Source organism: Podarcis erhardii (genome assembly GCF_964252035.2).
Source record: "Podarcis erhardii genome assembly, chromosome: 3".
NCBI lineage: Eukaryota > Metazoa > Chordata > Lepidosauria > Squamata > Lacertidae > Podarcis > Podarcis erhardii.
In genome coordinates this window covers 57650077-57668081 of record NC_138507.1, presented here as the reverse complement: position 1 = coordinate 57668081, position 18005 = coordinate 57650077, and the positions used below count along the sequence as shown (strand labels likewise).

The window sequence follows — 18005 nt, the reverse complement described above, 5'->3', positions numbered from 1 at the left end:
AGCTTTTGAAAATAGTAAGAAAAAAATATTTCCAATGTGCTTTTGCCCCTAGCCCATGGGATTTCAAAGAGAAGCTTGCAAGATGTGACTCTAGTAAGTTAATGTTTTAGTTCTCAAGAAGCTGTAATGATCACACTCACTTTAATCATCTGCACTTCTGAAATCAGCAGCCAAGGAGAGTAATGGAAAAGGGGGCCCGATTGGCATTTGTACAGTAGCTAGTACTTTAGCTTCCAGGCACTCAAGCCATTAGAATGATTCATTTCAACTACAGACAGCACTTTAAAAACTGCCCACAGTAATGAAGCATCAAGCAAGCAGTTGCCAACAATAGATGCCAGCATTTCCAACTTAAATCACATTGGCTTTAAGCCAGAGATAGCCGTATCCAATGAAGTGTTATGCGCGACTAGTAATGTGTGAGTAACAGCAACATGCAAGTGGTCTCAGTCTGCAGGCTATATGGATTCCTATCTGCACTACATCCTATCAGAAGGCATGCCATCTATGCACCAAACTGGTTCGCACGTTACAACAGACAGTGGCTTTTAAGTCTTACTGTAAGAAGACCCACACCATACATTTAAAGCACATGACCCACCTCGGCCCCCACCCACCCAAAATCATGGTAACTGTAGCTTTCCCCTCACATTACAATTCTCAATACTCTTAACAGTTCCTTTATGAGAAGGTATGCACTTTGTAAGTGCAAAATGCCAATAATACACACTCCTGTCTGAAACCAGGAGCAACAAACCACAAGCCTGGGCTTAGTGCTGTTGCACCCCTTCCTGGATGAGTTGGCCACATTCAATTACTAGATCACAGTCTTCTTGAAGCTGCCTTATAAAAAAGCATCATAAATGTCAGCTGGTGGCTAGACTGACCTCTGGAGCCCCTAAGTTCTAGCAACACTTGTTTCCAGGTCATCGTCAGTTGCAAATGCACATTCTGGACTCTAAAGAACTAAGTGGTATACAGCCAGGATATCCAAAATATGGTTTTCTCCCATATGATTCTCCAGCTGCATTCGGCATCTGCAACCCAACACCTTCAGAGATAAGGTTGGTTGGTACACAGTAGCATCCAATCACTTTTGTGTTTGTTAGGGCAACTTTACCAGCACATGCAGGGAATACACAGGGCCTATTTTGGCATTAATTGGGTCCCAAGAGGGAGAATGCTGTTTTGTTCAGCTTATTCTGTCCATGAAGGCAATTATTGTAAAGGACAGACACAACTTGATCTTGCTGTTCCTTGCACCGCACATTGCTGTTGCAATGCAGCTTGTTTGGCAGAAATCCATCTTGGCCCAGTTTTCCATCAGGATAAGCCAGAAACAAGCAAGTACAAACCAAGGACTTGGTGACAGTGTACGCCTCACGCTCACCACGTAGGGACCATTTGAAAGCACCACCATAGCTCTACACTGCAGCAGAAGCGTCTAGAGCAGCTTATTCTCATGAATGCTGGCATTGCATAGCACAGGCATCCCCAAACTCGGCCCTCCAGCTGTTTGGGGACTAAAATTGCCATCATCCCTGACCACTGTTCCTGTTAGCTAGGGATGATGGGAGTTGTAGTCCCAAAACAGCTGGAGGACTGAGTTTGGGGATGCCTGGCATAGCATCTCTACACTACTTCCACATGTCATCAAAGGACACTGCACAAGCATGGAGGCAGACTCTCGTATGATGACAGCATGGAGGCTCATGCAATGACCCTCTTAGGATGGCCATGTGGGAAGTCAGTCCTTCATTACAATCTCAACATGGGCCCTGGGAATGGCAGTTTACTCCTCACAGAGCTGCAATCCCCAGCACCCTTAACAAACTACGCTTCCCAGGGTGAGGTGGGAGGGAATGCACTTCAAATGTATGAGGTGAATTCATTTCAAGAAAAACAAACCAGGATATTAGTTTGCCCACCATACTACCATTTTTGAAGATTGCAACACAAACATAAAATACAACAGATGATGTGTGGGACAGAAGCAGAATGTCAGTGACTACAAAAATTAAATGGCACTGTTTTAAAAACTTCAAAACATTGTGGTCTAATGAGTCAAGGGTGGGCAGATCTGAAGTGGTTTTTGGTACAGATAAACCTATCGCTGCCTGCTTCAGTTGTCACCACAAAAGCTAAAACTGTAAAACAATACACATATTGGAGTTAATATATAATTATGTAGCCACCAATAGCTTTATCATCCATACATATGTCTAGTCCCCTTTTAAAGCTGTTTAGCTGTCCAAGTTGGTAACCATCACATCTTGTGGTAGAAAATCCAAATGTTAACTGATTTCAAGAGGCATTAAGGGTTACGGTTAGGGTTAGTAGGAATGGATCCTCTCAACCCCAGCTAGAACAACCAATGGAAGTTGTAAGCAAACAATGTCTGGAAGGCCAGAGATTAGCCACTCCAGCAGATTAAACTTATGCTGAACATATGTCTTAGCTCTAAGTCAGGTGTAAGGGGCCATGGGTTTGAACAGGATATTCTCTTTATTTTTATATACAAGCTATTATTCTTTTTGCTCAGCATATCTAGAAAGCTCCTTGAGCACACAGAAGCCATTACTGTACTTTGTATCTAGACAGCCCTATTTAGCTGCCAAACAGATAAGAATGGGACAAAATTCAACATAAGAAGAAAAAAATGGTATCACTAATGGCAATGCATTCAATCACTGCTTTAAACCACACTGCATTGTCCCTTCTTTTTAAAAAAAGGTTTAATTAGCTTTCAATTTTTTGTTAAGTACCTTCTAGGTTGAGCACTTCTACTACATAAAGTATTCAAGCAGCTTTTAGAATAAGAATATATGGCATGATCAAAGCTGCCGCCTAACAATGTGAGAGCAGCCCTGTTGGATCAATTCACAGAGTCTAGCATTCTTTTCCCAACAGTGGTGTTGGCCAGCCAGATGCCTTTGAGACACTCACAAGGCAGTAAGCGTTATTGCTCCCCAGTAACTGGTACTGATACTGCCTATGAACCTGGAAATCCCCTAATGCCACCATGACTAAGAGCCACTGACAGACCCACCCTCTACAAATGTGTCCAAGGTCTTTTAAAGCCATCCAAAAACTGCTTGCTTTTGTCTGCCCTGAATTTTCTGCCAATCAGTTTCATCGGTTGAATCCGAGTTCTACTATTGCATGTGAGAGAACCTTCTCAATGCCCCTTCCCCACACACTACACAAGTTTAAAATAACTATTAGGTTCTTCCCCCAGTCACATTTTTCTTAACTAAAAAAACCGAGCCACTGCAACCTTACCTCATAGTCAAAGTGCCCCTGATTCATCCTGGCTACACTTTTCTGTTCCTGTTTTTGAGATGCGCAAACCAAAACTAAACACAGCATTTCAAGTGTAGCCAGACCAGAGATTTAAGGGGAGTGCCATACTGACTGGTAGTTTTTCTATTTGATCCCTTTCCTAATCACCCTCACAAACCTGCCACACACTAGGTCAATGATTTCAATGAGCTACCCTCCACAATCCCAAGCTCTCTTTCCTGACAAGTCACCATCAGTTTCAGACCTTTCAATGTATATGTGAAGTTAGGCTTATGCAGCACAAACATGCATTGCATTATTCTTATTTACACTGCACTCTATACGCCCATTGAGTTAGTTTGCCAAGATCCTTCTGAAACTGCACAATCTGCTTGGTTTTCACTACCCACACTAATTTGATGCCATGTACAAACCTGGCCACCACACTGCTCACCCCTAACCATAAATGAACAAGTTTAAAATCACAGATCTTTTGAGATTAGATCTTTTTCCATCCTCCTTCTTACTCTTCTTCTTCCTACTCTGTCTTTCCTAGTCCTTTTATTATTGTTATTTATTAAATTTGTTGGTCAATTTATCTTGCCCTAGGCAACTCAATAAGACTTAAAAGCAAACAAACAAACCCCACACGGTGGTACCTTGGTTTACAAACTTAATCCGTTCCGGAAGTCCATTCTTAAACCAAGGCGTGCTTTCCCATAGCAGCGGGGGACTCAATTTACAAATGGAACACACTCAACAGGAAGTGAAACATGTTCTGCTTCCAAGGCAAAGTTCACAAACCAAAACAGCTGCTTCCAGGTTTGCAGCGTTCTTAATCCAAGTTGTTCATAAACTAAGCTGTTCTTAAACCAAGGCACCACTGTACAGAGACATTAAAATCAATGAGGGAAATACATTTAAAACATAATATAGTTATTTATTAATCCCTAAATCATGGTTAAGTATTGACCAGACTGCAGACCAGGGTGTGAAATCAAAGTTTCAATTGAGTTTGCAAAACATGTTTAAGCAACCCATATGCACCAAGCAAACCACAGTGAGGGTTTTTCTCTGGCCTCTTTAGCCTGTCTGCTGGAAGGTGCTTAATTTGTCTCTCTCTCGCCACTTTATAAAGCGCCCACTGGTGTTTATATGCCACCCAGCAAATTAAAATGTTGTTTCACTGTATTTTGGACCATAACTGGAATCATCAAGACAAACTATGGTTAAAACTAACTGGGATTGCTTTTACTTACTTATTTATAAAAGTAATTCCATACTGCCATTTTCATAAAATAGCAGGGCGGTGTACAACATTAAAACATAAAGCACCCTGAAAAACAATACAGATAAGCATTAAAATGACATGCTAATAAAAAAATATATTAATCTGTTTAATTAATTTATGCCTGTTGGCATAAAAATGTCTTCAAGAGATGCTTCAAAATCAAAAGTGAGGATGCAATCCTGTACAAGTCTATTTAGAAATAAGTGATGGCATTCAATGGGTCTTACTCCCAGGTAAGTGGGTATAGAATTTGCCATGTCAAACACATACTTAATTCTTAGCTACATCTTTACACAAGTCTTCCACATTCAAAGCTTTGGGTAAAGTTTCCATTTAGACTTCTATGCTCACATTTGTGTGCTTCCTTAAATGACTTTTGACAGTTCAGTTTGTAACCTGACCTGGTGTCATCCTTTCTACAAACATTGATTTAGAAAGCTGCAAATATTTGTTCATGCATTACACTAGGAAGAACCTCTTCAAAACGGCTGTTAAAGTTTGTTCAAGCATATACACACACTATTTCAAGCACTGTTTCAGAATCAATTAGCTGTCAGATATTTACCATTTTAAATTAGAACTGGTTGTTCATTACAAAAGCTAGTGTAACAAAGACATAGTAAATGCAGCACAAAAATAACACCCACAACATACATATGTAATTGTGTATGTTTACTCAAAACGTAATGGTTGTCAAAATCAAATGAAGCCCAATTTAAATAACAAAATGCTATGCCAAAGGGTACCAGAGAATCTATTTTCTTTTTTAATTCTAGTAGGCCATCATGACAAACTCTGTAACTGGATATCAAACTTTACCGTCATAACATATTTTTACAACTAATGAAAGCAAATGTATGTTTTATTTTACCTTTTTTGGGGGGGGGAACTTAAGTACAGTGGTACCTCGGGTTAAGTACTTAATTCGTTCCGGAGGTCCGTATTTAACCTGAAATTGTTCTTAACCTGAAGCACCACTTTAGCTAATGGGGCCTCCTGCTGCTGCCGTGCCGCCAGAGCACGATTTCTGTTCTCATCCTGAAGCAAAGTTCTTAACCTGAAGGACTATTTCTGGGTTAGCGGAGTGTGTAACCTGAAGCGTATGTAATCCGAGGTACCACTGTACTCTTTACTAGATCAGAACTAAACTGTATGACAATTAACTTCCATGGTGTTCCTTTTCCCTTGCTTATCTATTAACATATATCATGATAAAGGTTATGTAACAACTCATGCCATCCTGTTTTCAAATTCAGGTAACAAGAAGGTATTATCCTAGCCTAAACATTACATGTGTTATCAACAAAGCAGTTCTTATGCACCTTTACCACAGAGTAAGTCCTGACTATCAAGCAAGTAAACATATACACACAGCTGCATAGATCAACCAGCAAACAGGGTTTACCAGTTCTGAAGTAGCTGGGATAAAGAAAGAAGGGGTAAACATTTTTAACTATTGGGCATTTCTTATTCTCCATTCCTCTATTTTCTTCTTTCACTTAAATAAATGCAAAATAAATGCTACCAGCAGGGGCGTAGCTAGCTGCTCTGGCACCCGAAGTGGCGGGGATGGGGCAAGCCGCTCACAGGGGGGGCTGCAGTGATCTGCGCAGGGGGGCAGGCACTGCACGGGGGCGCCACAGGGATCCGTCCAGGGGGGCAGTGCGGTGAGCTGACCACAGAGTCCGCCTAGCAGACGCAAGCCCCACGCTGCCATTTCAGGCAAAGTGGGGCCTCAAGCCACCGCGTCACTCCCAAGAGAGACGCATGGCTCAGGCACACTGCAGGCCAGGCCTCGTGGTAAGTGCCGCCCCCCGCGGTGTGCCATTTTGTCACCCCTCAGGGATGACACCCGGAGTGAACCGCATCCCCCCCTTCCTACGCCCCTTGCTACCAGTAAAGTTAGAAGAATATTTTAAAAATTCCTTCCTTTCTTGTACTTGTGTTCTACTCATAGATTTTAAGTGTCTACCCCTGAGGCAGCAACCTGTCATATCTGTTTTGTGTAAAGTGCCATGGGCATAGTTGGTGTTATTTAAATGAACAAAGCGAAACAAAACTTTTTTTTATTTACATGCTTAATGTCTCTTAACACAACACTTCTTAAATCTCAAAGCTGCACCTTGTTTTTGTCCAGTCTGTGTCCAAGGCCTATGATGCACTGTATGCTAATATCCCTCCCATTTTTTAATATAATAAATCTTTGGAAGTCAGGAAATCGTAAACAACCTGATTATGAGAACTCCAAAAATACTCAATTTCCTTCTTTCAAAGTATGTTTTATCTGTAAGTGGCTAGCTAAGAGAATGGTTTCCCCTTGTAAATTACGGATGATTTGAAGTTCTGCTGAACAAGCTTAAATATTAGCTATACACCTCTCTCTGTACCTTCAGGCATGAACGCATCACTGCAGTAGATTCTTACCCACATTGCTGAGCATATTTTTTAAAGGCCATTTTCATAAACAATTCCTCCAAGTGTATGTGAACCAGGGTCACAAACATCACTCCTAGACCTCCACCTCAGTTCACCAAGAGAGAGACATTCTACCTGGCTGTGTAGCTAAAGAAACATACTCTTCCATGTGAGAAACCGCAATAAAGTCGGGAGGGAAGGCAACTGCATGATATATTTAAGATCACCGACTTGCAACAACAACAGCAGCAGCAACGTGGGTGGGCGCCTGCAACAAACCTTTTCGACTGCGCGTTAACTTCGCACGTTGCTGTTTGAGGCAGGCACTATTTGGAAAGCAAGGGAATCCATCATCCTAACCCTTTCAACGCCCCCGTGGAGACAGGATTCGTCGTTTGACAAGCGATTTCGGGAGGAAAAAAGCGAGGAAGTGAGCGCCGGAGCCACACCCACCTCCTGGACCTGCATCTCGGAGCCGGGCAGCCCTGAAGCTCCCTCTTTGGCAAGCGCCTGCCGGGCAAGGCGGAGAAAAACAAGCTTTTGCAGCGGGAGGCAGCCAAGCGCAGGCGTTTCCTCCCCCCCCCCCCTCGCCTCATCCGCCCGCCTCCTCAAATGCTGATCAGAGAGCTGGTGGGAGGTTCAAAAACACACACACACACAAACACATTTTTTTTTCTTGCAAAGAGGGAGCCTGTTTCTCTCCTCCCCCACATCCCCATCCCCTTGATGCGCACCAGCATTTGATGTTTTCCAAAAGGCGCACAGCTGGGCGCTGCGGCGGCAGAGGTTGTCGCTTCTCCGATGTCCCCCTCCGGAAGGTGTGCGGCAGTCTCCTCGGGACCCCTAGGCAGCTTCTCCCTCGAGGATGCCCAGCTGAGATCCCCTCATTCTTCTACCTAGGAAGGGGCGCGTAGTAGAGCAAAAGCATCAGGAGACTGGCTGGCTGGCGGAGGGAAGGAGCTGCAGCAGCAGCTGCTGCAGCGACAGCCGCCGAAAGAAGAAAGCCGCGCTTGCCAAGATCCACCCTCGCGCGCCGCTGCGGCTCAGCCGGCCGTCCGGGGAGCGCAGCTGCCTGAGGCCGCCCGCCGGCCTTGCAAGGGCTGCAGCAGCAGTCGCCGCAACGGCGGTAGCGGCAACAGCAGCATGGTTCCCCCGGCAGAAACAGGCACAAGCCGCCGCCCCTCTGTGCCCTGCGCGCACCCGCACGGCGACGCACACCCTCCCTCCCTCCCTCGCTCGCTCGCTCGCTCGCTCCTTTCCCCACCGCCAGCTGAGCCCGGCAAATCTCCTCAGAGCCCGCCTCGCCAGAGCGGCTCCCTCGGCCTCTCCCTTCCTCCCTCGCAGCCGGGCCCCGGCTCCGCCCACGTCGGAGCGGGGCGACCCCGCGGGGAAATGCGTAGAATCCCACCAGAAGCGGGGAAAGGGGAGCCAGAGGGTGCCGTCATTTCCTCGTGACGTGCTCCACTCTCCCTTCTCACCCAGAATCAGTTCCTCCTCCTCCCCAATACCGTATCTGGCAAAAACACGTCCATTGCTAATGATATTTATTAATCTGTCATTCTCTGGACGGTGCCGTGTACACACAAGTCTGTCAGCATGCGTGGAGCGTCCACCTCTTATTAAACCGGGTTTGGGGTCGTTTTCCCTCCAGTGCTTCTCCAAGCAAAAAGTTCTACTCAAATCATGACCTGTCCCACAGGGGAGCTCTTGGCCAGTGGCCCCCCAGCATGGCCTTGTTTGAAATGTGTGTGCTTTTTCAAGCCCAAGGCCTTTTGCTTCCTGAGGGCAGGCTGGGGGGAAATGCCTTCTCCCAGAGGCAAGGTGTGTAATACCCACATTATGTTGGCATTTGAGATAGAATTTGCCTCAAATGCCTCTCCTTGTGAGTAAAAATACCACAATAATCAAGTAGTTTAACACCTAAAAGCGGCCACTTTTAGACAGCTTCCTCAGTCTGTTAAATGGTAGAGCCAGCTCATATGCTGCCATTTACCTGCCTTCAACAACTTGTGTTTTTGAGCACCAGGAGCAAGGAAGCAGTTCCCCACCCACCCAGAAAATGCTCATGACTATTGTCCATGCTGGCTGGGCTTGATGGCTGTTGGGCAGCATCTGGAGGACCTTGGTTTCCCCGTCCTTAGTTTAAACAAATAAGAGAGGAAGAGGGCTAACCTTCTGACTCTTTGCTTCAAGGGCCAGGCCTAAACCCACCAAAGTGTCATATCCCAAAACTAAGAAGCTCTTTGCCCCTCCTTGCGAATATTCCGTAATATGCTTGTGCTTGCTCACTTGTGAATAAGAAGGGTATTATCTGCGTTTTTCCTGACAGACTCCATACGTTTCGTTCCAGTGCAAGAGTTCAGTGTGTAGCTTTTTGCATAACTGCATCATTAGCTTGCACTTCTACCTGTTCAGCTATTGAAGGCACAAGAGCTTCAAGCAGAAAAAAATGTAAAGGAAATCATTTAAAAGCATTTTTTTGAGAACTGAGATATTGCCCTGAAAAGTGGATTTTCCCATCATGGGTTGTGACTTCTCATTTTCTTCTTGACAATGCACTTTGGGTTCTGTTGCAACTGCAACACACACTTCCCCTGCTTCACAACTCAGCCAAGATGATGGTTAGTGTTTCAGTAGTCAGAAGGGGCATGGTGTTGGCCTGTTTATGGGAGATTTTGAAAAGGCAGGCAGGGAAAACAGGAAGATTTCCCAGAACGTGTCTCCTATCTGCCCTCAGCATCTCAGCCATTTATTACACTCATGTTAGATCATATCTCAAAAAAAGGACAAACTACAAAGCAGGCACTGGTGGAAGAACAAGGTGATCAGATGCAAAGAGTGTCCCTGTACCTTTAACAGTAGAGAACATTTTAAATTTGGGCAGGTGCAGTTTGTCATTCATGGGTAAAAAGGCTGCGCCTGCTGATATTGTGCCTTCTGCATACCTGTGATAAGTCCAGAAGCCTTGTGCACCTCAACGCTGGGCCTCCTTATGAAAACATTGTTAGTACCTTACAAGCCTTAGTTGTGTTGTATGTCAGAGATCCATATTTCTTAGTTGGATGTCAGCTTTTCCTATTCCTCCTGTGCTCACAGTGCCTTACTACTTATCTCCAGCAGCCAGAAGAAACTTTATCTGCTCAATTTCTATTTTCCAGGCTGTCCTTAAAGGCACGAGAACAAGCAATATTAACAATATGGCAAACCAAATCCAGAGGGGTAAGGCCTCGAGTTGTTTTTAAGAAAACCGAGGGAGACACACATATCTGCATTTGCTTTAGAATTCAATGGGAGTAAACATGCATATGGGATTAGGCCGTGATACTATTTTGCTACGTTTTTCTTCCAGTTTGGGGCACCTAAAAGAAGCCTACCTTAACATTGTGGCTGTCAAAGTGTATGAAACTGTTCAGTAGCATCAATAACCCAAAGAGCTACAATTTGGCTTTGGATCATTTTTGCTTCTTTATGAACCCATATACACCCTGCTGACTTGTTACAGAGCTACTGTAATTCTAATCATGTCTACTCCCATGGTAAGTCGATGATACCTTGGACTAACAACCCAATCTTAACCATGTCTGTTCAAAAGTAAGTTCTACTGAGTCCAGTCGGGCCTACTCCTAGTTAAGTGAGGTTAGGATTGCATTTTATATAGTTTTGCAAATTTGCACTGTAACTTTAATGAAGGAATTCTGTGGTTAGGGGTAAAGCAGTGAGCTGGGCACACTAGTGCAAAGGATGTTCTTTCAGAACTAGAAATGCTAGTAGAGGTGATGCTTGCATGTTTAATTAATTCATAGTTTAGTTTTTGTTTGCTAAATGCCATAAATCAATTCTAATCTAAAATGTACTTTGCTATGTTATTGCTTTGATACTATAAACCAATAACTGATATAAGTAAAAGCAATCATGTATTTACATTTAATTTCACTTCCTGAAGTATTTATGTCACAGCTTTTATAGTGATCCTTCTATTATTTTGATATAATCATTTGTCTGATTCACAAATAGGTCAGCATGGCTGTTATTAACAGTCCCATTACCTCTCCATTATATAGGATACTCACATCATCACAATAATTCAGTAAATAAATTGGAAAACAGAATTTGTACAACTTCATAAATGAGATAGGAGTGGACATGTTACAGTAGCTGCACTTGGATAAATGTGAAATAAGTTCCAATAAGAGATTTCACTGATATGAAAGAGCCACTCTTGTTTGGTATAAATTGCAATTACCATGCTCATTATTTCTATGGAATGTATAATTTAGCTATTGACTTTGGTCCAAGGTCTAGTGGTTAGGATTTGGTCCTCTCATTCTGCAGCCTGGGTTTGATTCCCAGCCAGGGGACAATTGAATTTGTCTAAATTTAAATTCCTTTTTTAAAAAATGTCATGTGGCACCAAAAATAACAAAGTGTCTTACATAAATCAGACGAAGATATAGCTTTTCAGATCCCTGGTGGTCTAGTGGTTAGGATTCGGCGCTCTCACCGCCGCGGCCCGGGTTCGATTCCCGGTCAGGGAAGTTGTGTTTTTTCAAAAGTTGTCATTTCGCTTCCCGTATTCCTTTGAGGTTTTCTTCTTAATTAGTTCCCAGAGTGGTTTCACCCACTCTGAGCAGAACTCACGCCTGCAGTATGGGTCCTGTGATTTCAGTATTTTAGGGTTTTTTGATTTGGTGCTTTACTGCTTTAATTTCAGGCTGCTATGCTGTCCATGCTTTTTCATAAATTCTATTGATGTCAGTCGAGCATATTCCCAGGTGAACGGGGTTAAGATTGGAGTCTTAATTGGTTCCGTTATGACCTATCATTGCAAACAGTTAAGAGAACACGGTTCTGCTAAAACTCAGCGTGCAAATTTTAACGACCACAAAACCCCCTCAGATTTGTAGTACTGTATATTGCTTTAGAGTTGTCTGTCAATAGTCTCGCGGGTTAGAAAACTTTTATATAATGTGCGAATGAATCCTCCTCCTTGGGACCTGTTAATTTTAAGAATAGTTAATTCTCGTCCCACCCCGAAATCTAGTTGTGTACTAACAAGAAAGTAGAAGTGTGTGAAAGTGAACGTTCGTGCACAGGGCTTGATAATCGCCTGCTTTATCAAATGAGTGATACACAGAGGTATCGGTGAGAAGAAAGCTGGGCTGTGACAAAATGTTGACTTGTCAGGTTGATCTGTTGTGGATTTTCTGGGTTCAGATGCCATTGATCGGGTGCAGGAGAAACTATCTTTAGTCGTAACTACCTTCTTGCGCGTATTAAACCTCTCTAATCCTAAAGTTGGGATCGAATAGAGGAATCGAATCGAACTGGTAGAGAAAGATGCCCTGATGATCTACCGTGATGCAAAGAAACAAGCAAAGGAAACGCGAAGGAAAAAATCCTCAAAATATATTTCGCATATATGTCTTGCTGATTGTGGTTATACTGGTAACGATAAAGATAGAGGAGGTCTTTGTTTATTACAGCCTTCTCTGCAATTCTATTCTTTAAAGGATTCCTTTATTCCAGAGAAAGATTGAGATCCAGGAGCCGGTTGCTAAAGAACTTAACGCAACTGCAGCAGCGCGCCCGAGTCCTAAAATTGGAGGTGCAAGTTTTTCATTAGATGCAAGGAAGAAACAGCGATGGGCATCCCGGGGACTGGAGAAGCCCGTTTCTCGGGCTCCATCCACCGGGCACGAGGAGGCTCTCAAACAGAAAGAAGTCGAGGCTGGCTCTGCGAAGGAAGACTCTCGTCCTCCTGCGCTGAGAAACCGCAGAGGCGAAGAAGGGAAGAGCCGCAAAAGCAGCAGAGGGGCTTGGGGTGGTTTCGACGGCATCCCTGTGTGCAAGTTCGTGGCGGCGCACAAGTGCCCGCGTACAACTGAGAACTGGATTTGGGCCAGGAGGGGGTGGGGATTGCCTGCTTCCGAGGGATGTTCTGTGTGTGGACATTTTACTAGGAATCCAGTCCAGCCTCAGCTTTGATCTGCAGCGATGTCGCTGTTTCAGAGCTGTCCTATCTCAAGCACATCACCTTATCTGCAAATCTAGATTGTGTTTGTGGGTTGGGAGCCTTTCTGAGCATCAGGTTTGGCAGATTTTATTACGGCCGCATAATTTTATTGATGCCGTACTAAATATTGTTGGTTTTGCGTTGCCACAATCAGCTGCTTTTTATCATTTTTTTCTTTTGCAGTTAATTACAAACTCATGCTGGAGTTATGTAGGTTTGACACGTGTTGAGAATGTTTAAAGAATAAACAAAAAATGTGGGGTTTTTTTGGAGGGCGAGGGGTGAACAGTCATTGCTCTTTGAAAATTTGATTTCTCCTTATTGCTATGAGCCGTCGCTCTGCCCTGTAGGATATTTTGAAAAAAGATACTTCATGGTGAATCCGGAAGTATACCGCGCAGACAACGAATACGTTACTCTACACTTTTATCTCTGTGTTGAGAAGTCAACAAAACACGGGCCGGACAAAAAGATTGCATTTACGCCCATTCTCGCGATAGCCGAGAACTTGGCAGACTGGCTAGAAGAGCGACCTATTCTTTGTCAGATGCTGACAAAAGCAGCCTAGCCTGCTGCGCTGAGGAGGCGGAGCCGGCGTCAACGTTCGGTTGCAAAGCAGGGCACTAAATAGGAACTGCGGGAGCAGAAAGCCATGCTGATAGGTCATTTAACATCAAGAGGCGGGATGATATTTATATAGGCGGCATTTATGCAGATTAAGGGAAGGTAAACCAATGGAATACTTTCTCATAAAGAAGCAGACAACCGTTTTGCGCAGCTCCCTGGTGGTCTAGTGGTTAGGATTCGGCGCTCTCACCGCCGCGGCCCGGGTTCGATTCCCGGTCAGGGAAGTTGCTTTTATTGTCGTTACGGTAGTTTCGATGTCATGTTGTTCAACGAGGATCCGAGATGGAAGCAAATGTTCTTTCACTCCGTATATTTGCAGTTTTGTTGCATTCAATCTGTGGGTCCCTATTTCTGTGCATCCCTATTTCTACGGAGTAACAGAAATGCAGTACTCCAAAGCTTCAACAACTTCTATGTTTTTACCAGTAGTAGTTGTAATTATTATATTTTTATTTTTTAAAATAATTTTTATTAAAGATTTTCATAGTTTTACAAAAGTACAAGCATTATCTCTTTTTTCAGGTTGTGATTTCTACAGATCAGTTGCATTTGTTGTGAGACATTGGTGTTACATGCAGTAAAATTTTGGGAAGAAAAAGAGGGGGAAGAGGGGTGGGTACATTCTTTTATATACTTAGTGTCAATGTGGGGTTTAGTATCAGAGTCACTTGGTCACTCTTTCTAGTTGCTTGTTATATTTCCTGACCTGAGCTCTTTAAAGAAAGGGTAGGATGCAAATGTAGTAATGATAATACTAATACTAATACTACTACTACTAATAAATACTGTCTACTCTGACTCTTAGTGGTTCCCCAGGCTTCTTTTCCATTCTTCAAAATACTTTGCAGCATTCCAAAAGCCATTTGCTCTACCGTTGCTTAGAATAAATACAGAAGTATCCCACAAGGGGGCATGCTAGTCCCATGATCAAACTTTCATTTGGGCCTAAAAGAAATTTCTGTGTTTGTTTTAAATGTAGTGATGCGACTTACAGTAGTACTTAAGACCTGTGTGCACAAATGAAAAAGCAGCTGTCCAAGCTATTTCTTTGTAGGAAATTGCAAGACTCCTACGCGTCATGTGTGTGCACGCTTTTGGTTAATAATCCTTCCGTACCAGGAATGCTTTTCGTTGAATGAAGTGGTCCTGAGGTGCCTTCCTCCTAGCTGACAACAAGACTCTATTTTTAAATGAAACCATCCTTTTTATAAATAATAGACGGGAGGACTCGTAGCTCCATTGTGTGGTCCGTGCATTACATGAAGATCCCCAATTAAAATGATCAGAAGCCTTAGAAAGTGACTCAGACTCATGCTTTCTTGAGCACAGGACAAGCAGAAATTTCACACTTGTTCAAATGTTGAGATGCTGTTCTCTAACCAAAGAAATACATATGTTAGGCAAAAGTATTCATGTTAATGAAAATGGGCAAAAATTGCAGAAATATTCAACAACTTTGTACAAAAATGCATCTATTGAGGGGAACTTGCCTGAAATTTGTACACATCTTAAAAAAAAAAAGTGGGAAAATTGAACTTAAGACTGTAAAAAAATGAGAAACTGAAGGTTCATCCATCCCTTGCAGAAACTCAAGCCTTCTGTGTTGTTGCTTTGTTAACAGAATTCTGAATCAAAAAATGTTTTCCTCCTGCTCCTACTGAAACAGTTTGGAGTTCTAATAGCTTGTAGCCACCTGCAGGAAAAATATCAGGTAACTCTTTTACACATCTCATATATTGTAAATCGCTTTGGGATGCCTCAGGGAAAGCAATTCATCAATGCAAGAAGAAAACAAAATGTTCTGCACAACTAATATGTCCACTTAGATCTGTAGGCTGTTTGCAATGAACTCTCTCGTGTTAATTCAGCGTCTTAGAGGGCCCTCGCCCACAAGCAAGCACTACTGTGAAAAGTAGTTTGTTTGCCCCATATAACCTGTTCCCTCTTGGTCTATGAAGGAACGGTGGCTACATGCATCGGCCTCTCTCTGCACTGGTACTGAATGCACATCTGCTGGGGGCAACTCCACTGGCATGACTTGCACATGTAATCTTGCTATTTCCCCATTGTCTGAGGGCACTGTAGTATATAAAACATGTGTCGTACAGGAGAGTGCCTATGCAAAAGGCTAGCTGGCAAGAATTTGCCTCCTGAGCTCCTAGGAAGCCACTATCTCCCATGTTTCTAGAACATCTGGCAAGGAATATGGGTTCTCAGCATGGTAGCTATGCTACAGCCCTGTATCAAGGATAAGGATTGCTTCATGTGCTAAGCTTTTTCTCTGGCTGTGTGTACACATGAAAGGTGGAGCTGAAAATCAATAATACTGTAGTCTGTATATTATGGGCAAACATTGGGCAAGATCCAGCTGGCATGAAGTTTCGTAAGTCCCATTGTGTCTTTTTCAGTTTTCCCCCACTTAGGTTTAAATCTCTCCTCCTAGAATCAATGAGACATAACAGCGCTTAACTTCTGGTTGGATCATACTCAGTATTAGTAAATATTATGTGCACAAATACGGCAACCTTTTCATTCTCTTTACATCTGGGAAGTCTTTGGCACAGAGCAGAATGGTCCACACAGCGAGAAAGACTGCCTCGGAAGCAGGCTTTACATATTTCTGCTAAATTATTTCTATTTGTGTGTGTGGGCGTGCGTGTGGCTTTTGCTTATAATTCTGCTACTGCTTTTGGGCATCCTTGGCTTTTGACGGTCACATCAAAAGAGTTGTTGTGGCGTGAGAACTGGTCAGTATTGAGCCAGATAATGCCTGGATTTATTACTGAGGTCGGTTCCCATGATTGTCAGTGGGCAGCAGGCACTGACTGTCGTAATCCTCATTCTCTTAGAAAAGCACATTGTGGTTGAATAGTGATTTACTAATGTGACTCATTCTTGCAGGTTTACCAGGTCCTGAAGGAAGACAAAGTGGCACTTAAAGGAGTAGCCAAATATGTTTTTCCTTCATTATTACTGGCTACAGTATTTTATCTGTGCAGATCAGTGTTTGTGGCTTAATCCAATAAATATATTTGCATCTGATTTGCTCGAGAGCCTTGTAATTTCTTTGCCCCTCCTTCTTAAAAGAAGCTAGGTAAAGGGAATATTTTGCATCTATTTTTAAAAGCATCATGATGCTGAATTGTTTCTCAGTGTCTTAATACAGACACTAAGCTTAGCATTTGAAGTAAATTATTTGCAAAACATTACATGGTTTAAACAGGATCTAAAAGGTTTAGAACATTTCTGGATTTTATCCCTTTCTCTTTTATTATGATAGTGCTGTACAGAAAAATATATATAGTTTTGATGATTTTTTTCAACACAGCATATCACTACAGCCAAACCAGTTCTGTAATGACAGAGCACGACACTGGAATAACATTTATTTCCCTTTGAGCAACTAGATTGTCATTCCCATGTGAACCTCATTGCTTTGCTCCCTGACAGCAACATGGGCACAAGCTGTAGGAAAAGCAGGTTTTATTTGAAAGGGCTCAACTCATTCCTGCTTTGTTAATTCAGCATCTTATTACAGTACAAGTCCTATCCAGCCCTAGCATGCAAGCAAAGCTTTTCACTAGCATTTTCTAGCTGACATGTACACACTTCATTCTCTGCGGACATACGCTTACTTTCTAAGTTCAGGCAATATCGTCTAGATATTGGACCACAACTCCCATAATTCTTGCCCACTGGCCATGCTGGCTGGGGCTGATGGGAAATGAAATCAAGTTACATCAGCAGGGCCACAGGTTCCCCAACTGTGGTCTACAGTGGTACCTCGGATTACAGACGCTTCAGGTTACAGACTCGGCTAACCCAGAAATAGTATCTCGGGTTAAGAACTTTGCTTCAGGATGAGAACAGAAATCGTGCTCCGGCGGCACAGCAGCAGGAGGAGGCCCCATTAGCTAAAGTGGTACCTCAGATTAAGAACAGTTTCAGGTTAAAAACGGACCTCCAGAATGAATTAAGTTCTTAACCCGAGGTACCACTGTACAGGCTTCAGCCTGAGTACCTTTGAATGGGACAGAACCTGAGCCATAGTTCAGAAGTGTATTTGTGAAGTTCCAGCTTAAACTTTGTTGCTGTATTCAAAGTAAAATATAAAAGATGGAATCAATGAAATACTGTGTGAGATAAACACAAAATATAGTGCCTAGTTTTACTTTAAAAAAAACCTGTTTTGTTATGTGAAGGCCATCTAGGAGAAGTGCAGAGGTGATGTTCTTGGCCCCTCCCAGATAATTTATTAACTGAGATAAGAAGCAGAGTGCCAATCTGCGACAGGAACTGTGTGCTCACTTTGTTGTGGATTGTTCATGTTGGGGCCAATGGGATAACTATTTTTGTTTTCTGTGTCTTTGCAAATTG

The 18005-nt window shown here is 43.0% G+C and overlaps 1 protein-coding gene and 1 long non-coding RNA gene across 4 annotated transcripts in view; one reads left to right on the top strand and one right to left on the bottom strand.

Moving 5' to 3' along the window:
• The window catches only part of NCOA7 (nuclear receptor coactivator 7), a 66747-nt gene extending 58227 nt beyond the window's left edge, over positions 1–8520 (bottom strand). For both annotated transcript variants that reach the window (XM_081856141.1, XM_081856142.1), the window contains exon 1: positions 7723–8520. The gene's annotated coding sequence lies outside the window, so the exon portion shown is untranslated. The remainder of the gene's footprint in view (positions 1–7722) is intronic.
• A 5468-nt stretch (positions 8521–13988) lies between these two features.
• On the top strand, positions 13989–16670 carry LOC309338314. 2 transcript variants are annotated; one of them, XR_014154864.1, is made up of 3 exons: positions 13989–14240; positions 15250–15339; positions 16530–16670. It is a non-coding gene; the product is annotated as an uncharacterized lncRNA (long non-coding RNA). The 2 variants fall into 2 exon arrangements; XR_014154865.1 differs by having other exon boundaries at positions 15250–16670.
• Positions 16671–18005: the final 1335 nt, after the last annotated feature.